We start from the raw sequence: 20,195 nt of genomic DNA, 5'->3' as shown, positions 1-20,195 counted from the left end.
CTCTAACTCTTCTCTCTGTATTTAAACCGGTGCACAGTAGCATTCTGTCTCCTATCCTATGACATTTTAATTTCCCGAGGGGCTTCTCGTGAGGGCTTTTGTCAAATGCCTTCTGAAAACCCGGACACGCTAAAATGACCAGCTCACCCTCATCCACATGTTTATGAACAGCTTAAATAAAAGAAAATCTGCTTCCTTTCCTAAACCCAGGTTGGCTTTTCCCCATTAAGCCATGTCTTATTTATATGGCCAGTGATTTTGTTTTTAAGAATACCTTCTACCATTTTGCTTGGCACCAAATTGGGCAAACCTCCAATATATAGCTTTATGGAGCAATTGGTTCAGGAACTGACGAGAGAGAGAGCAATTTTAGATCTAATTCTCAGTGGAGCACAGGACTTGGTGAGAGAGGTAACGGTGGTGAGGCTGCTTGGCAGTAGTGATCATAATATGATCAAATTTGATTTAATGACTGGAAGAGGAACAGTGTGCAAATCCAAGGCTCTCGTGCTAAACTTTCAAAAGGGAAACTTTGATAAAATGAGAAAAATTGTTAGAAAAAAACTGAAAGGAGCAGCTACAAAAGTAAAAAATGTCCAAGAGGCGTGGTCATTGTTAAAAAATACCATCCTAGAAGCACAGTCCAGATGTATTCCACACATTAAGAAAGGTGGAAAGAAGGCAAAACGATTACCGGCATGGTTAAAAGGGGAGGTGAAAGAAGCTATTTTAGCCAAAAGATCTTCATTCAAAAATTGGAAGAAGGATCCAACAGAAGAAAATAGGATAAAGCATAAACATTGGCAAGTTAAATGTAAGACATTGATAAGACAGGCTAAGAGAGAATTTGAAAAGAAGTTGGCTGTAGAGGCAAAAACTCACAGTAAAAATTTTTTTAAATATATCCGAAGCAGAAAGCCTGTGAGGGAGTCAGTTGGACCGTTAGATGATCGAGGGGTTAAAGGGGCACTTAGAGAAGATAAGGCCATCGTGGAAAGATTAAATGATTTCTTTGCTTCGGTGTTTACTGAAGAGGATGTTGGGGAGGTACCCGTAATGGAGAAGGTTTTCATGGGTAATGATTCAGATGGACTGAATCAAATCACGGTGAACCTAGAAGATGTGGTAGGCCTGATTGACAAACTGAAGAATAGTAAATCACCTGGACCGGATGGTATACACCCCAGAGTTCTGAAGGAACTAAAAAATGAAATTTCAGACCTATTAGTAAAAATTTGTAACTTATCATTAAAATCATCCATTGTACCTGAAGACTGGAGGATAGCAAATGTAACCCCAATATTTAAAAAGGGCTCCAGGGGCGATCCGGGAAACTACAGACCGGTTAGCCTGACTTCAGTGCCAGGAAAAATAGTGGAAAGTGTTCTAAACATCAAAATCACAGAACATATAGAAAGACATGGTTTAATGGAACAAAGTCAGCATGGCTTTACCCAGGGCAAGTCTTGCCTCACAAATCTGCTTCACTTTTTTGAAGGAGTTAATAAACACGTGGATAAAGGTGAACCGGTAGATGTAGTATACTTGGATTTTCAGAAGGCGTTTGACAAAGTTCCTCATGAGAGGCTTCTAGGAAAAGTAAGAAGTCATGGGATAGGTGGCGATGTCCTTTCGTGGATTGCAAACTGGCTAAAAGACAGGAAACAGAGAGTAGGATTAAATGGGCAATTTTCTCAGTGGAAGGGAGTGGACAGTGGAGTGCCTCAGGGATCTGTATTGGGACCCTTACTGTTCAATATATTTATAAATGATCTAGAAAGAAATACGAGTGAGAGAAAAAAAATTTGCAGATGACACAAAATTGTTCAGAGTAGTTAAATCACAAGCAGATTGTGATAAATTGCAGGAAGACCTTGTGAGACTGGAAAATTGGGCATCCAAATGGCAGATGAAATTTAATGTGGATAAGTGCAAGGTGATGCATATAGGGAAAAATAACCCATGCTATAATTACACAATGTTGGGTTCCATATTAGGTGCTACAACCCAAGAAAGAGATCTAGGCATCATAGTGGATAACACATTGAAATCATCGGCTCAGTGTGCTGCGGCAGTCAAAAAAGCAAACAGAATGTTGGGAATTATTAGAAAGGGAATGGTGAATAAAATGGAAAATGTCATAATGCCTCTGTATCGCTCCATGGTGAGATCGCACCTTGAATACTGTGTACATTTCTGGTCGCCGCATCTCAAAAAAGATATAATTGCGATGGAGAAGGTACAGAGAAGGGCTACCAAAATGATAAGGGGAATGGAACAACTCCCCTATGAGGAAAGACTAAAGAGGTTAGGACTTTTCAGCTTGGAGAAGAGACGACTGAGGGGGGATATGATAGAGGTGTTTAAAATCATGAGAGGTCTAGAACGGGTAGATGTGAATCGGTTATTTACTCTTTCGGATAGTAGAAAGACTAGGGGGCACTCCATGAAGTTAGCATGGGGCACATTTAAAACTAATCGGAGAAAGTTCTTTTTTACTCAACGCACAATTAAACTCTGGAATTTGTTGCCAGAGGATGTGGTTAGTGCAATTAGTATAGCTGTGTTTAAAAAAGGATTGGATAAGTTCTTGGAGGAGAAGTCCATTACCTGCTATTAAGTTCACTTAGAGAATAGCCACTGCCATTAGCAATGGTTACATGGAATAGACTTAGTTTTTGGGTACTTGCCAGGTTCTTATGGCCTGGATTGGCCTCTGTTGGAAACAGGATGCTGGGCTTGATGGACCCTTGGTCTGACCCAGTATGGCATTTTCTTATGTTCTTATGCTCTTTAAAAACTGGCCACCTTCCAGTCTTCGGGTACAGTGACTGTTTTTAATATTAGCTCACAGCTTATTAGTAACTGGTCTGCAGTTTCATGTCTGAGTTCTTTCACCATCTGGGCCTGGTGATTTCTTATTCTTTAGTGTTCATGATTTGCTCTGTTCCATCTTCCCAGTTTTCCCTGATTCGATTCAGTTTCTCTGATTTATCACCATCAAAGAGCATTTCCGATGTAGGCATCTCCCCAACGTCATCCTCAGTAAAGAAGGAAGCAAAAAATCCATTTAGTTTTTCTGCTACAGTCTTCTTCTCCTTGAGCACCTGTTTCACTGTGGGGGTCAGCCCAGTTGATTCCTTAATGGGCTTCTTACTTTCAATGTACCTTTTTTTTTTTTTGCTTTCTGGTAGCTTCTTTTCAAATTCTGTCTTGTCCTGCCCATGCCTCGAGTCTAAGCCAGGTGTGGGTAAAAAAAAGAAACCCTTGAGCCACGGGGACTCTTGAGCATGTGCTGCTGAAGGAGGGAGAGAGCCTGTGGGAGCGACAGCACTGCGCCTGCTCTTGAGGCCTGTGCTCTCGTGATCGCTCCCTGTCTCCGCTGCCGAGATAGCTGATAAGCCAGCAGCACGCAGGGGGCATGGCTAGCAGTGCCCGTCGGGCCGACTGCCCCACACCGGAGTTGGAAGTTGAGGGGGTTAAGCGGGCACAAAGAATGAAATGGAGAGACGAAATGGGCCAAGGGATAGACTGCAAAGGGAAGAAGAGAGATGAGTGGAAGGAAATGGCATGGGAAGGAGAGTACAGATGTGAAAATGTGGGAGGTGGCGTTGGTAGAATGGGGGAAAGGAGAGATGGGGAGGACAGCAGTAGGAGGGAGGAAAGAGAGCTAGTGAGAGATGGAAGAGGGAGGAGAGAAATGCGAAGGAAGAGGTTGGTGGTAAGGAGTGGGGAGGAGAGAGACCAGAGATGAATGAGGAAGGTATGGGGAGGGATGAGAAGGGATTGGGGTGGGAGAGCCTGTGTCTCAGGTTTCCTCAGTGGTGTGTGGTTAGGGCCTTCAAGGCATTCAGTGAATCCCCAGCCCAGAGGTTTTATAAATCAGAATCAGGAGGGATAAACGAAACCCCTGCCCGATCCGATCAGTGGTGATACACTTCCCTATCCCCTACCCTGAATCTGGCAGCAGGAGGCGCATTTTAACTGAATGTCGTCATCTGGTGCCACAGGACCAGTCTCGTAACTCTCACTACGAGTTCGGCCCTGTGGCAGCACAAGATGATATTCAGTTAAACATAATTGCTGCTGTAGGCCTACCCAGAAGGCCACCGTGGAGCCTATCCCATGGCAGCTAAAAAGAGAGGGAGACCCTGGTGGAAGTCAGTAGAACTCATCCCGCTAGTGGCTGAAGTAGAGGCCCAGGCCCTGGGAACCTGTGTGTGTGTGTGTTTGAATTGGGAACATGAGAGAGCAAAAACCTGTGTGTGTGAGGGAAGGGGGAGCCTGCGAGAATGAGGACCTGTGTGTGTGTGTCTTTGTGGGGGAGCCTGAGAGAGCGAGAGCCTATGTGAGTCTGTGTATGAGTGCTTGTGTGAGTGGCTGTGTATGGGAACCTGAGAGAATGAGAGCCTGTGTAGGTGTGCAACAGAGAAAGCCTATGGGTGTGGAAGGAGAGAGCCTGTGTTTGTGTGTGTGTGTGAGGAAGGGGGAGAGAGCCTGTGAATGTGTGGGAGAGAGTTTGTGTGTATGAGGGAGAAAGAGCCTGTGTGTGTGTTTGTGTGTGTAAGAGAGAGCCTGTGTGTCTGAGAGATGGTGTGTGTGTGTGTGAGAGAGGATAAAGTTTGTGCAGCCCCTCTCCTCCAATTCACAATTTCAGGGTGGCTGGGAATCCAAAAATCCCATGGATAGAGAGCAGGAGATTTTTTAATTCTTATTAGTTTCATTATTGGATGTTATTTGATAGGTCTGCTGTTTATGAGGTTTTAATAATTGGATGTTATTTTATTTATTTATTTATTTATTATTTTTGTTATGCCGAGTTTCATGACAGGCATCACATCAACCCGGTTTACAAATAACAATGTGTGTAAAGTATAGCGTAACGTAATAAATATTTCCAATAAAACTATGAACTTTAAATACAGTGAATCAATTAAAAGGTGTGAGAAAGTTACAATAAAACAGGGAAAATTAACTTGGAACTGGAAGAGGGGAGAGGTTAATGTTCTATTCATTGGTTGTTTTGAAATATTCTTTTTATTAGCATAGTTTTACTATTTTGATTGATTTTTTTAAATTTCGTGATTTTGTTGTTTGTTGGTCTCTTATTTTGCCTTTGGTAAGGGTCTGTCTGTGTTCTGTATATGTGATCCAGGTGAGGGATTCTGCTAGTGTATAGTTTCTGTGTGGGGGTCTGTGGCAGTCTGTCTTGTTCTGTTTTCAGTGGGAGGTGTATTGGTCTTCTAGGGTTTGATGTAATATTTGCAGTGCCGCTCTTTTTTTGGGTTTCACTGGCCCCCCGACTCTGCTTCAGAACCACTGCGGCACAGACGCTGCTGCCATCTCCTGCTGTTGCTGCTCAGCGTGGCCTGGCCAACCGCCGGACTCAGCTCCTGCCAGCTCTCCTTAGGTGCGGACGCACCCGCCATCCCTGCATTTAAAGGGAGCGTGGCCTGAAATCCTCCATCAGTCGCCTTCTCCCGTCTAAGCCCTGCATGGAGACTTCCTTGATGCCTCAGCAACAGGTCCTCTGGTGTTCCTTGTGTTCCCCGTGCATGTTGCTACCTTCATGTGCCTTGTTCCTTGCCTCGTCAGTGTCTTCTTCCAGCTTTGTCTGTGCCTGTTCCTCACCTTCTCCGTCCCTTGCCCTTATCTTGTCTCTCATGTCTTTTTGTCTTCCTGTTCCTCTTCAGCTTGTCTTCCTGAATTCTGACCCTAGCTTGGACTTTGACCTTCCTTGGTCATTGCCTGAACCTGACCCTTTGCTTCAGACCTGACTTTGCCTCATCTGCTGTCTCGCCCCGACCTCCAGCTTGGTATCCGCATCTGCTGTCTCGCCGCGACCTCCAGCTTGGTATCCGCATCTGCTGTCTCGCCGCGACCTCCAGCTTGGTATCCGCATCTGCTGTCTCGCCGCGACCTCCAGCTTGGTATCCGCATCTGCTGTCTCGCCCCGACCTCCAGCTTGGTATCCGCATCTGCTGTCTCGCCGCGACCTCCAGCTTGGTATCCGCATCTGCTGTCTCGCCCCGACCTCCAGCTTGGTATCCGCATCTGCTGTCTCGCCCCGACCTCCAGCTTGGTATCCGCATCTGCTGTCTCGCCCCGACCTCCAGCTTGGTATCCGCATCTGCTGTCTCGCCCCGACCTCCAGCTGGTATCCGCATCTGCTGTCTCGCCCCGACCTCCAGCTTGGTATCCGCATCTGCTGTCTCGCCCGACCTCCAGCTTGGTATCCGCATCTGCTGTCTCGCCCCGACCTCCAGCTTGGTATCCGCATCTGCTGTCTCGCCCACCTCCAGCTTGGTATCCGCATCTGCTGTCTCGCCCTGACCTCCAGCTTGGTATCCGCATCTGCTGTCTCGCCCCGACCTCCAGCTTGGTATCCGCATCTGCTGTCTCGCCCACCTCCAGCTTGGTATCCGCATCTGCTGTCTCGCCCACCTCCAGCTTGGTATCCGCATCTGCTGTCTCGCCCCGACCTCCACCTTGGTATCTGCATCTGCTGTCTCGCCCACCTCCAGCTTGGTATCTGCATCTGCTGTCTGCTGCCTGCCCTTGAACTTTGCTTGGACTTGGACTCCTGCTTCTGCGTAGCCTTAGGGACCCATCTAAGACCCTGCCGGCCGCCAGTACCCAAGGGCTCAACCTGCGGGGGGAGGCAGATGGTACAGGTGAAGCTCCAGTCAGTCCCACTCAGGGGCTTCTCCAGCAGCTGTTAGTGTGAGCCTGGTGGACTTGCCTGCCAGTCAGCATCAATTGCAGCACAGCACCGAGGCTCCACTCTTCCAGCTGACGTTATAGTAGGGTTGATGCTGTTTGAGTCCTGAGGGTTAGTTTGGTTTTGACATGGCAGATTTCTCTCTTGGGGTAAACTGTGTATTCTTGGCAGGTTGTGATTAGTTTGTATTCGGTCTCTGTAAGTATTATCCAAAAATACTGTACGTGAGCTATTGAAACAATATAGGACCTGTCTTTAGATGTGAATGTCTCTGATCTGACATCTGAAGAAGGAACGTTTGTAGTTTTAGAAACCTTTGTATAATATTTTTAGGTGCATGTACTTTTTATTTATAGGTATTTGTAGGCAACCTGGTTTGTTCTGTTTTCCCAAATAGGAGGTGTATTGGTGTTTTAAAGCCAGATCTAATATTTGCAGTCTTGCCTTCCTATAAGTAGAGTTGTTACTGTTTGAGTGCTGGCAGTTAGTGCTGTTTTGATATGGGAGGTTTACTCAAGGCTTTCTGAGGGCCAAGCCCACACTCAGTGCATGTTACAATAGGGCCTAATTGCCATGTGGCGGGGGTGGCCAACTCCTCTTCAGGAGCCACAAACAGGTCAGGGTTTCGGGATATTCACAATGAATACGCATGAGATGGGATCTGAATGCAAATCTATCTCGTTGTAGGTCTTGTTGGATGAATCTGATCCATTTTTCTGAGTGACCGGAGTTAGATCAGGGGAAGAGCGCTGGATGTAATGGGCATGGATTTCACTAAGGCCTTTGACAAGGTTTCCACATAGGCAACTTATAAACAATCTGAGCCCTAAAGTGAGCAGCTGCGTTAGAAACTGCTTGACTAGGAGGCGCCAAAGGGTAGCGATAAATGCAGCTCGTTCCGAGGAAGGATTGCTCCTTAGTCCAGTTCTCTTCCACATTTCTGTTTGAGATATTGTAGAACGGCTATCGAGAAGGATTTATATTTTTGTGGCGGGAGCCAAAATCTGCAACAGGTCTGGAAGGTATGGTAGACACAAGGAGGGCTCCAATGAAACCTGAGGAATGGCTTCAAGTCTGGCATCTAAGATTTAATGCTAAAAATGTGGGGTTATGCATTTAGGATGTAGAAAACCCAAGGGAGCGGTGCAGTCTGGGGGATGAAATTCTTCTGTGCACAGGTCAAGAGCAGGATCTGGGACGGGTTGTATCTGATGATCTTAAGGCAGCCTAACAGGTGGATGAGATAAAAGAAAAAATAGGAAGAATGCTTGGCTGCCTAGGGAGAGGAATAGACACGCAGGTAAAAGGGAGGTGATCTGCCCCTGTATAGGTCCCTGGTGAGACCTCACTGGGAATACCGGGTTCAGTCCTGGAGACCGCACCTTCAAAAGGATAGAAAGATAATAAAAATGTTTTCAGGTGCATTTGAGGTAAAAAGCCTGAGAGGGAGTCAGTTGAATCATTAGATGATCAAAGGGTAAAAGGGGCACTTGTGGATGACAAAAACCATAGCAGAGAGGCTAAATGAATTTTTTGCTTCGGTATTCACTGAGGAAGATATATGAGATTTCAAAGGTGATGATTCAGAAGGACTAAAACAAATCTCAGTGAGCCTGGAAGATGTACTAGGGCAAATTGATAAACTATTGAGTAGCAAATCACCTGGACCAGATGGTATACACCCCAGAGTGCTGAAAGAACTGAGAAATGAAATTGTGGACCTGCTCTTGGAAATTTGTAAGCTTTCAGTAACATCGTCTGTGGTACCTGAAGACGACTGGAGGATTGCGTTGGTTGAATGAGCACCTCCGTTTCCGCACCACTGAGCGACCAACCAGAAAGCAATGCCTTGCAACACTGCACACTCCCTCACCCAAGCTCACTAAACTAGTGACCACCAGAGAACGTGCTCTCTCCCTCGCAGGCCCTTCTCTCTGGAACAACATGCCTCTCTGCCTCCGCCAGGAACCATGTCCAAGAAAATTCAAACCTTGTTATTACCACCATTTCGTTTTTTGTACATATTTCCATAGGTTAATCAGTTCCTAGTACTATTATGTGTTCACTGTGTAAAGCCTGTTGCTATGTTATTTTCCCTTATGTGTTGCTTGTAAAGTCTGTTGCTGCTTTTTTGTTACTTGTAAACCGAGGTGATGTTCTGAACGTGCCGCGGTATGTAAAAATACATAAATAAATAAATGTAACGCCAATTTTTAAAAAGGGATCAAGGGGTGCTCCAGGAAACTACAGACCAGTGAGTCTGAAATCCCTGCCAGGCAAAATGGTAGAAACTATCATAAAGAACAAAATAACTGAACATACAGATAAGCATAGTTTAATGGGACAAAGCCAACATGGATTTAGCCAAGGGAAGTCTTTTGCAACTTTTTTTTTTAGGGCGTAAATAAATATATGGATAAAGGTGAGCCAGTTGGTAGAGTGTATCTGGATTTCCAGAAAGAATTTGAGAGACCTCTTAGGAAATTAGAAAGTCATGGGATAGGGGGCAGTGTCCTATGGTGGATTGCCAACTGGTTAAAAGACAGGAAACACAGAGGAGGGCTAAATGGTGACTTTTCCCAGTGGAAAATGATGAAGAGTGGAGTGCCCCAGGGATCTGTTCTGGGACCACTGCTTTTTCGATATATTGATAAATGACCTAGAAACGGGAACCACAAAAGTTATTCAAAGTTGTTAAATCACAAGAGCACTGTGAGAAATTGCAAGAGGTCCTTGCAAAACTGGGAGACTGGGCATGAAAATGGAAAATTAAATTTAATGTGGACAAATTCAGTGATGCACTTAGAGAAGAGTAACCCAAATTGTAGCTACACAATGCAAGGTTCCACATTAGGAGTCACCATTCGGGAAAAGGATCTAGGTGTCATTGTTAATAATGCATTGAAATCTTCTGCTCAGTGCACAGCAACAGCCAAGAAAGTAAACAGAAAGCTAGGGATTATTAGGAAAGGAATGGAGAATAAAACAGAGAATATCATAATGCCCCTGTATCACTCCATGGTGCGACCTCATTTTGAGTATTGTGTGCAGTTGTGGTCACAACATCTCAAGAAAGATATAGCAGAATTAGAAAAGGTACAGATAAAGGCAACCAAAATGATAAAGGGGATGGAACAATTCCCCTATGAAGAAAGGCTGAAGAGGTTAGGGCTGTTCAGCTTGAAGAAGAGACGGCTGAGGGGGGAATACGATAGAGGTTTATAAAATAATGAGTGGAATGGAACGAGTAAACATTAATCGTTTACTCCTTTGAGAAGTACAAAGACCACAATGAAGTTACTGGGTAATGCATTTAAAGTAATAAGAGAAAATATATTTTTACACATCACACAATTAAGCTCTGGAATTGATTGCAGAAGATGTGGTGAAAGCTATTAGTGTAGCTGCGTTTAAAAACAGTTTGGATGAGTTCCTGGAGGAAAAGACTATTAACCGTTATTAAGGCAGAGTTGCAAAACTCCACTGCTTGTTCTTGGGAAGAGCCGCCTGGAATCTATTTACTTCTTGGGATCCTGCCAGGTACTTGTGAGCTGGCGTGGCCACTGTTGGAAACAGGATGGACTCTTGGTGTAACCCTGTATGACAAACCTTAAGTTCTCATGGTATTGGTCTAGGACAGGAAGAGAACTGAAGAAACAGCAGGAGACGGGGATGAGCTGTCATGTTCCTTGCTTCCAGAATTTCACTGAAGGAGAGAGAGTGGAAAACGGAGGCAAGCTTCACCGCAAATCGTTGATGATAAAGAAGTGCAAGAGTGTACATGAAAAATAAGAAGTCCAGTACAAATATCCAGATAAAAACAGGCAGCTTAATACAATGCACAGACTACAGTTTAGTAGAAATAAATACAAGAAACTAATAGTCAGAATCAGTAAAACCCGACGCGGCCCTGTATCAGGGGGTTACCAGCCTGCCCAATTCATAAAATCAGATGAGGTGCAGAATAAAAATGAAAATAGCAAGGGCGGTATTTATAAAGATCGTTATAGTGTTATGGTGTCTTAAAAACAAGGAATGAACTATGGGGGGACACTGCATTACCACATGAACCGCTAAGAAAAATCTATCAAAACAAAATCAGAAACAGCCCTGCATGAATAACAGCAAAAATATTAAAATGAACAAAAGTGAACTTCCTCACTCAGCGTGAATAAGATTCTCAGCCACATGGCCTGTCCTGTGATGGTGACGTGGGATGAGCGAGTGCCCCCCATCATCCCCTGCTTTCAACTTTCTAGGGACTGGCCCTAGGAGAAGTGAGAGCCGTTCCTGCCCTGAATCATGAGGCAAGCTCCTTATGGCTTTCTAGAACTATCGGTGAAGCAATGGTCTCTTTAACATGAAAAGAGTGCACTTTGATACGCATCCTCACTGCGGCACCCAAGACATGTGTTTTGGCCTCTCGTGCGGGCGTACATGCCGAAATACGGCCATGGATTTTAACTGATTATTTCTGTTGAATTGTAATTGTTTTACTTAAACTCCTTAGTGTGGATTTTTTTGGGGGGTGGGGTTGTACATATGTTTTTTTGAATTGCTTTTCTGTTTGCTCTGAGTTTGGAGGTGACTGTCTTTGGAATTGTAGAGTGGTTAGCTGTTTGCTACGTTAGGTGATCTCTCGACTTCAATAAATAAATAATAATATTGTAGTTATTGCATTAAGTTGCCTGTTTTGATCTGGATATGTGTTTTACTATTTTATTATTATTAATCATTTATTTAGTTGTACGCTCCTATACTTCTGCTTTTTTTTTTTTTTTACTTTGTGGCCTAGACCTTCACTGTCTCGATTCTCCATCCTGGCCAAGATTTCCTTGTGATTCTTTTTTTTGATTGCTTTTTTTCAGAAACCTTCCCTTATACTTGCTGGTAAATGTCATCTTTTGCTCATTCTCCTCTGACCGGATGAAGGGGATATAACTCTTGAAAGCCAGTCAAGAAATTCATTAATTCAATAAAAAAGGTAGAACCTTTAGACTTCTTGGTTGTTTTTAGTGGTTAGCCTTTGTTTCCATTTATTTAAAAGGGCTATCATGGCAACCATCCTACTTCTGTCTGTGGTCATTTGGTTTTCTTAGGAGCTGGGCAACAGTTTGGGGAAGGGGAGAGCCTATTGGCTCAACCTTTTAAAAAGGAGATGGAGTAGCTTTTAAACTAGAGCAAAGGGGAAAGCCAGCAGTCGCTCAGCAGCATGCGAAAAACACCTTTAACGCATGCAAAAATGCCATTAATACGTGTGAAAGCACCACAACGCATGGTGCGATGCAAATGAGAAAAAGGAGAGGATATTGGGGTGGGATCTTTGGCCAAGTGGGCTGGGCTTACGGTTTTGCGAAGCCTATCGGGAAGAGAGAGAGAGTGCCTAGCTGTAATGTCCTCTCCCTAGATAGGTATTTATATCTCTATGGGAGGCCCACCTAGTGACTCGAGGTGAGGTTTAGGTATTAGTGTAGGGGTTAGGGGCCACTTTGACATTCAATGTGAGACGTACGAACAGAACAGTGCTCTCTTGTGAACATTTGATGACCCTCGGAGTGAGGAAACTCAGCCAGAGTTGAGATTTGTGCAATGTTCTCTCAACCTAGCATGATGGACTCTCTACCTGGGTAACATCAAGCTAGTTGGAGAGAACATTGCACAAATCTCATCTTTGGCTGAGTTTCCTCACTCCGAGGGTCATCAAATGCTCACAAGAGAGCACTGTTCTGTTTGTACGTCTCACTTTGAATGTCAAAGTGGCCCCTAACCCCTACACTAATACGTAAACCTCACCCATAGGGATACAAATACCTATTTCATTTTTTTTTAACTCTTTTCTATACCATCGTTGAGATGGATACCGTCACAACGGTTTACAGTAAGGCACATAAAATAATGTTGCTAAAATATATCAGTTTACACAGGTGCCATAATGGTTCGGTAACATAGTTTTGTAAACAATATTAATTGGTAAATGTGATAAATCATGTCCAAATCTCTCTGTATCAGTTTTGAATACAAGACAAGCTTTATAATTGTAACTTTATCCTTTAGTGATGAGCGAAAAAGTAAAAATAAATTACACACATATTGATTACGGTGATGTGTATGATAAGGGTAATATTTACAAGCAAAAACCAAGCATCTGTCAAACCCATGAAAAATTTACTGCTAGCAATATTTTTACTGGGCGAGGAGCCTTCCAGAAAATTCAGTCAGTGCTGCTTGAACGGGCTTTGCGTTTGGACTCGGCCGTAGAAGCCGTCCTGTGCTTTTTCCCTTATGCCTGCAAATCAGTGCCCCCGCACCGTAAAAGTCAGGGCCCAGGTTGGTTGCCGTCTGAATCCAATTCTCCTTCCCCCACCCCCCCCATCAAAGCGGAAAGTGATGTTACTGTTGCGTGAAAAGTATCAAGGCTTATTGGTTGAGGGCAGTAATCCTCACGCTTCCTCTGAGGGTGGTAATTGTCACACTGAGCAGGTTACCCCATGCACTCTTTTCTTCATTTCCATCCTCTGGCCTTTACGGATCCAGTGTTTATCCCACGCCCCTTTGAAATCTTTCACCACTTTTGTCTCCACCTCCTCCTCCAGGAGGGCAGTCCAGGCATCCACCACCCTCTCTGTGAAGAAATAATTCCTGACGTTGGTTCTGAGTCGTCCTCCCTAAAGACTCATTTCATGACCCCTAATTCTATTGTCTCTTTTCAAATGGAATAGGTTCAAAGTTCATGCATCATTAAAACTTTTCAGGTATCTGAAGGTCTGTATCATATCTCCCCTGCACCTCCTCTCTCCAGCAGGGTGTACATCTTCAGATCCTTCAGCCTCTCCTCATAAGTCATTTGATGGAGACACTCTCCTCACAATTTTGGTCGCCCTTCTCTGGACCGCCTCCATCCTGACTCTGTCTCCTTTGAGATTCGGGCTCCAGTACTGACCAGAGTGCTCCAGGTGAGGCCTCACCAAGGACCTGTACAAGGGCATCACCACCTCCTTTTCCTTACTGGTTATTCCTCTCTCTGTGCAGCCCAGCGTCCTTCTGGCTTTAGATTGCCAGACACTTTCATTCCCAGGTCCCTCTCCCAGTCCGTGCACAAAAGTCTTTCACCCCCCAAGGCACTCCAGATGCTGACTCTGCACTTCTTGGCACTGAATCCACTTATGAGCCCATAACTACTCCACTGTGACTCTTGTGGTCCTCAGAGACGCCTGGCTCTTCACAACCAATATTCACCAGAATCATTTGCACTTCTTTAATCCATGACGTCCAAGTAACCTGGATAGCAAGATCATCCTGAAAACCAGGGGTGTCCTCTTGGACAGAAGTTGAGTATTTTCATTTACTTAAAAAACTTAAAGCCCCCATTAGACAATAAAATCACTTTAAGTGCATTAGGGTGGCAGAAGAGCCTGGCAGTTAAGGTACCTCAGACCTGGAAACCGTCCGGGCCGGCAGCGCTCCCAGAGCTGACAGCTGTGCACAGGAAGAGTGGCGGCAGCCCCTCCGCTATTAATCTGAGTTTTTCCTTCAGCAGATGGTCCAAGAAAAACCCACTGCTTTCATCCGCCCACTGTGGAGGGATTTGTAGACCCTGAAACTTTTGAATCCGACGGGCCAGTTGTTACCGTGAGCCCCCTCGCTGTAAAATGATCGAGGGCTGAGACCTTAAACTCTCTTCTCATTTTCCGCAAGGAAAAGAGCTTTAAACGCGCTGTCTCACGCGATACAAACAAAAGGGGGAAGGGGAACTCCTGAGATAGTTTACAGTCAATCGGCCAGAAACGGGGGGGGGGGGGGGAGAAGCTGTAAATCCTGCCAGATGTTGGACTCCCAGCACGGGCTGCAGAAATCCCAAATACTTCTGCAAGGACGAAAAGCGGCTTGATTCCCAGCCGTATACGAGAGGGCTTGCTTCTGTTTGAAACTGGGGGGGAAATATGAATCCCACCTCGTCCCAGGGAGAGCAGATCGTGTAGCCTGGGCTTGAAGGTGATGGCTGCTGCTAGGGGGGTGCAGGGGGTGGTTAGGAAGAGCTGCACGGAGGGGGGCTGCGGTCCTCCGATATCTGGGGCCTGCCGTGTTTGTTAATTGAGAACCGAGGGGCCCCAGTCGGTTTCGGCAGAGCCGAGGGGAGGCTCGCAGCGCCCCCGACGTCAGTCGGATGGGTTTTTATAAAACCAGATGTTTTCTTGCTGAGTAGGTTCCCAAGGAATCTTCTACAAATATAGAAACCTCGGCAGGAAAGAAAATTGGACATCTGCAGAGGGCAAAAAAAATCTCAGATGTTTCATATTTTCCCTTAAAAGGAAGCACCGCAGAGTTCCCGGGTCTGGCGTTGGACTGTGGGAAACCTGATTCTGTGTGCGGGCTCGACACAGGACGAGGTCGGGCCTGAGCTTTTTGAGGCTACACCGGTTCCCCCCGTGTCTGACGTTCGTGCACCCCCTCCATCTGCGGGGCCTTCTGCCTGGGCTTTGATTAAAAAAAACCCATCACAGCCCCCACCCCGGCGAAGCCCTTCACCAGGGGACCATTCGCCAGCGTCCAGGCCCGAAGGGAATGGGTTCACCCACCCAGCCCTTCTGTGCTCGGCCGTTTCCCTCTCCTCAGAAACTTCGCCCACCGCCTCGCAGTTCCATGTACGATTCCTGGGTAACCTGACCGGACTGGGAATTGCTGGCCTGAAATGCCACTAACTGCACGCCCAGCTTCCAGCGCACGCGGAGTTTCAGCCGCATTAACAGGAGGTGTTACTGGGCTGGGTGGGGGGGGGGAGAGTAGGTCAGGAGAGAGAAAACTGTTTCCAAACGCCCACGTGCTACTTGGCCCCCCTCCGCCCGCAGATGCTTTCGGCGCTTCCAGTTGGCATTGGGTCGTTTTCGAGGAGAAGCCGCGCAGCTTGTTTCGTTTTTTTGTGCCCGGGGAGCGTGAGGCGGTCTCCGACCCCCAGCGGCTTGCGTTGCGGGCCTGCTCTCTCTCTTTCGTCCCTGGCTCCGGCGGGGCGGCCTGCTCTCTCTCTCTCGTCCCTGGCTCCGGCGGGGCGGCCTGCTCTCTCTCTTTCGTCCCTGGCTCCGGCGGGGCGGCCTGCTCTCTCTCTTTCGTCCCTGGCTCCGGCGGGGCGGCCTGCTCTCTCTCTCTCGTCCCTGGCTCCGGCGGGGCGGCCTGCTCTCTCTCTTTCGTCCCTGGCTCCGGCGGGGCGGCCTGCTCTCTCTCTCTCGTCCCTGGCTCCGGCGGGGCGGCCTGCTCTCTCTCTTTCGTCCCTGGCTCCGGCGGGGCGGCCTGCTCTCTCTCTTTCGTCCCTGGCTCCGGCGGGGCGGCCTGCTCTCTCTCTCTCGTGCCTGGCTCCGGCGGGGCGGCCTGCTCTCTCTCTTTCGTCCCTGGCTTCCGGCGGGGCGGCCTGCTCTCTCTCTTTCGTCCCTGGCTCCGGCGGGGCGGCCTGCTCTCTCTCTCTCGTTCCTGGCTCCGGCGGGGCGGCCTGCTCTCTCTCTTTCGTCCCTGGCTCCGGCGGGGCGGCCTGCTCTCTCTCTCTCGTCCCTGGCTCCGGCGGGGCGGCCTGCTCTCTCTCTCTCGTCCCTGGCTCCGGCGGGGCGGCCTGCTCTCTCTCTTTCGTCCCTGGCTCCGGCGGGGCGGCCTGCTCTCTCTCTCTCGTCCCTGGCTCCGGCGGGGCGGCCTGCTCTCTCTCTTTCGTCCCTGGCTTCGGCGGGGCGGCCTGCTCTCTCTCTTTCGTCCCTGGCTTCGGCGGGGCGGCCTGCTCTCTCTCTCTCGCCCCTGGCTCCGGCGGGGCGGCCTGCTCTCTCTCTCGTCCCTGGCTCCGGCGGGGCGGCCTGCGCTCCCCGGCATCCTGTAGTGCTGAGCTTCAGAGGGGCCTGAAGGCAGGAAGTCCTGGGGCCCAGCTTGATGTCATAAGCACTGTTTTTAAAAGTATTTAAGGAAGTCCAGTTCCCCTCAACAATTGCCTGTACTCCTGTACCGGAGTTACCCACTTCTTCTCCCTTGAGCCGGACTGTTCTGACTCCGCTCTGCTTGCTGCCTTGCTACCTTGCCTGACCATTGCTAGGCCTTCCTTGGTTTTGTGCGCACCGCCGTCTCGCATCAGCTGTGGAGCTAGGTCTGCTCGCTGTGGTCCAGCTGGTTCACATCTCAGGCCCGGAGGGCCACCCTGTTACAGGGAGAATAAAATAACTCCTGTGGTATGCACAAAATGGGGCTTTTGAAAATTGCTCGCTTAGAAGGCACTTTTGAAAGGGAGTTAGCTCCCCAGGGCCAAAAATAAAACTGCACCCCACAGAACGGATCTGTCTGGCCTCCGAGTCTGAGTAGCTGCTTATTTATTTAGCCACAGGAAATCTGGATGCTTCAGGAGGCAGGGCGAGGTGGGTGTGCAGGCTTGGGGGAGGGGAAATATATGTTTAATTTTCAAATATATGCACACCTTGTCCAGCGCACGGTGCATCTGCAGATATGGGAGGTGGAAAATACACGGGGGTATGTTTCTAACCTCATAGGCTGGGCAATTTCTCTTTGAAGATCGGCTGCAAGTTACGTGACCTCCATAACAATAACCAGTAGCACACATGGGGCCCGATTTTACTAAGTATTAGGAATTGAATGGAAAATTATCAAGTAATTATTAAGAGAGGGATGGAGACTAAAACGGAGAATGTCATCCTACCTCCGTATCGCTCCGTGACGAGACTGCACCTAGAGTACTGCGTGCAATTTCTTGCCACATCTCATGAAAGATACAGCAGAAATGATAAAGGCACGAAAAACCCGAACAAAATGATGAAGGGGGATGGAGCGATTCCTCTGTGTGGAAAGGCTAAAGAGATTAGGGCTGTTCAGCTTAAAGAAGAGGATAGGTTTGTTTGTTGGTTGAGTTATAATTATGAATGACACTTTGTAAACCGTTGTGATCTGCACCTGGAACGAGGACATATAAAATGTCTAAATAAATAACTAAATCGAGGTCTATGAAATCATGAGTGGATTAGAATGAGTAAATGTGAATCGGTTACTTCCGCTATGAAGAAAAAAGAAAACCGAGGGGGACACTCTATGAAGTTATTAAGTAGCACATTTAAAACAAATCAGGGAAAAGTCTTTTTCGCTCAATGCACAATTATGCTCTGGAATTCATTGCCGGAGAATGTAGTAAAGGCAGGCAGCTAGAATAACTGGATTTAAAAAAGGTTTGGACAAGTTCTTGGAGGAGAAGTCAATAAAATGTTATTAACCAGACAGACTTGGCAAAAGCCACTACTTATCCCAGGGCGTTAGCACCAGGGGATCTATCCACTGTTTGGGATCCTGCCAGGTGCTTGTAGCCTGGATTGGCCACTGCTGGAAACAGGATACCAGGCTTGATGGGCCCTTGGTCTGACTCAGTTTGGCAATTCTTACGTTCCCATGTACTAAGTCTTTTTTTTTTTTCCCCCATTCCATGTGTGTGGGAACATAGTTTAGTAAATCACTTTCACTGTAACATAATCAATGATGGCAGATAAAAGACCAATGATCTCACCCAGTGTGCCTGGCTCTCCTCCACCCTGTGTAAATGAGCGCACAGATTTCCTGTACCCAAACCAAAACCAGCTGAGCCTCCTCATCTATCTATCCAGCCCCTCAACACCATCCTCTATATCTGTCCTAAGCCTGATGTTAGGGCTGTAACCATGACTGGTCCATACAGGTTACCCTGGCCGTCTGGGAAGCCTGGTGCAAATGACAGTGTTGCGTATCCTGGCCGCCGCAGGCCCGTGACCGGCTCTGCTCACCCCCCCCCCCCCCCCCCCCCCGCCATCACCTGGTTCCAGTCTGCCCGCCTTAGGCGCGCGCGCGCCTTCCCTGGCTTTAAAGGGGCTGCGGCAGGAAACCTTCCCGCAGCCCCGGATGATGATGACGTCTCCGGGACCTGCTACTTAAGGCAGGCCCCTCCATCCGGTCTTTGCCTTGCAACAGGTCTCCACGCTTCCAGTCGTGCGCTTAGTTGCTATTCGTCGTGTTCCTGTTCCTGATTTGTTCCAGCTCCTGTGCTTCTGTTCCAATTTCCTGTTCCTGACCCTCGCTTGTTCCTGACCACGCCTTGAACGGATTCTCTGGCCCTGACTTCAGCTTGTACCTGACCTCGTCTCCAGCCGCCTGCCCTGACTCCAGCTTGTACCTGACCTCGTCTCCAGCCTCCTGCCCTGACTCCAGCTTGTACCTGACCTTATCTCCAGCCGCCTGCCCTGACCTCAGCTTGTACCTGACCTTGTCTCCAGCCCCCTGCCCCGACTTCTGCTTGAACCTGACCTTATCTCCAGCCACCTGCCCTGACCTCAGCTTGTACCTGACCTCGTCTCCAGCCTCCTGCCCTGACTCCAGCTTGTACCTGACCTTATCTCCAGCCGCCTGCCCTGACCTCAGCTTGTACCTGACCTTATCTCCAGCTGCCTGCCCTGACCTCAGCTTGTACCTGACCTTATCTCCAGCCGCCTGCCCTGACCTCAGCTTGTACCTGACCTTATCTCCAGCCGCCTGCCCTGACCTCAGCTTGTACCTGACCTTATCTCCAGCCGCCTGCCCTGACTCCAGCTTGTACCTAACCTTCTCTCCAGCCCCCTGCCCCGACCTCTGCTTGAACCTGACCTCGTCTCCAGCCGCCTGCCCTGATTCCAGCTTGAACCTGACTTTGCCTCCAGCTGATTACTTGGCTTGGTCTTTCTTAGGCTTTTGCCTATTTACAAGTCTGGCTTAATCTGCTCCTGACTCCTAGCCTGCTTCAGCCTGTCCGGGCTTCTGGATCCAGGCCTTGTCTTGAGCCCAGCTTCATTGGACCCTGCGTCTCCGCTGCGGCCTGGCTCCTTGCCTCGAACACCCTCCCCAGGATCAGCCACGCTGAGGCCCTGCTAAGACCAGCCGGCCCCGGTACCCAAGGGCTCAACCTGCGGGGAACGAGGGCTGGTAATGGCGAAGCTCCAGTTGGCCTCCGCTTCCCATTCTGCTCCGCCTCCCGACGGTGGGGACCTGTGGGGGCTTCCCCACGGGTAGCCTGAACTCCGCCTAGGGCAAAGGGCCTACCTCCGCCACAGATAGCAGCACTCTCTGCAAATTGGCTTGTATGCGCCACTCCTGGCCTGATAAAGTTTCATATGGCTGAGTAAACACTGAAGCCCCTCCCTCGTTTCTTTTACATGTTATCACCCCCCCCCTCCCCAACACGCACACACGTGTCCTCACCTCTTTGCCTGTATAACACCTCCAGTACATGGTAGGATCTCCTGGGATGCTGGGTTCGATTAATTAGTTATTAATTCAAGGCTTGGCAGATCTGCTAAGTATCTGGCTGAAGGCAGAATGTGATCAGCAAAACAGGAGATAATCCTGAACAAAAGGCAAAAGTTAACTTTTAAACAACGTTTATACGTGCACATGGTCATCTTATAGCTGGGCCTCTTCAGCAGGCCCTGATAGAGGTTCTCTAGCTGAA

At 48.0% G+C, this 20,195-nt stretch overlaps 1 protein-coding gene across 6 annotated transcripts in view; it reads left to right on the top strand.

Annotated features, from left to right (window-relative positions):
* LOC115078839 (phospholipid-transporting ATPase ID-like) overlaps nucleotides 1–20,195 on the top strand; it is a 215,351-nt gene that overhangs the window by 25,497 nt on the left and 169,659 nt on the right. For 4 of the 6 annotated variants that reach the window (XM_029581893.1, XM_029581916.1, XM_029581884.1 and 1 more), the window contains exon 2: nucleotides 11,590–11,705. The exons of the other annotated variants lie outside the window; for them this stretch is intronic. The gene's annotated coding sequence lies outside the window, so the exon portion shown is untranslated. The remainder of the gene's footprint in view (nucleotides 1–11,589; nucleotides 11,706–20,195) is intronic. 6 annotated transcript variants of the gene reach the window in all.

Source organism: Rhinatrema bivittatum, chromosome 1 (assembly GCF_901001135.1).
Source record: "Rhinatrema bivittatum chromosome 1, aRhiBiv1.1, whole genome shotgun sequence".
In the NCBI taxonomy this organism is placed as follows: Eukaryota; Metazoa; Chordata; class Amphibia; order Gymnophiona; family Rhinatrematidae; genus Rhinatrema; species Rhinatrema bivittatum.
This window is presented reverse-complemented; position numbering and strand designations above follow the sequence as displayed.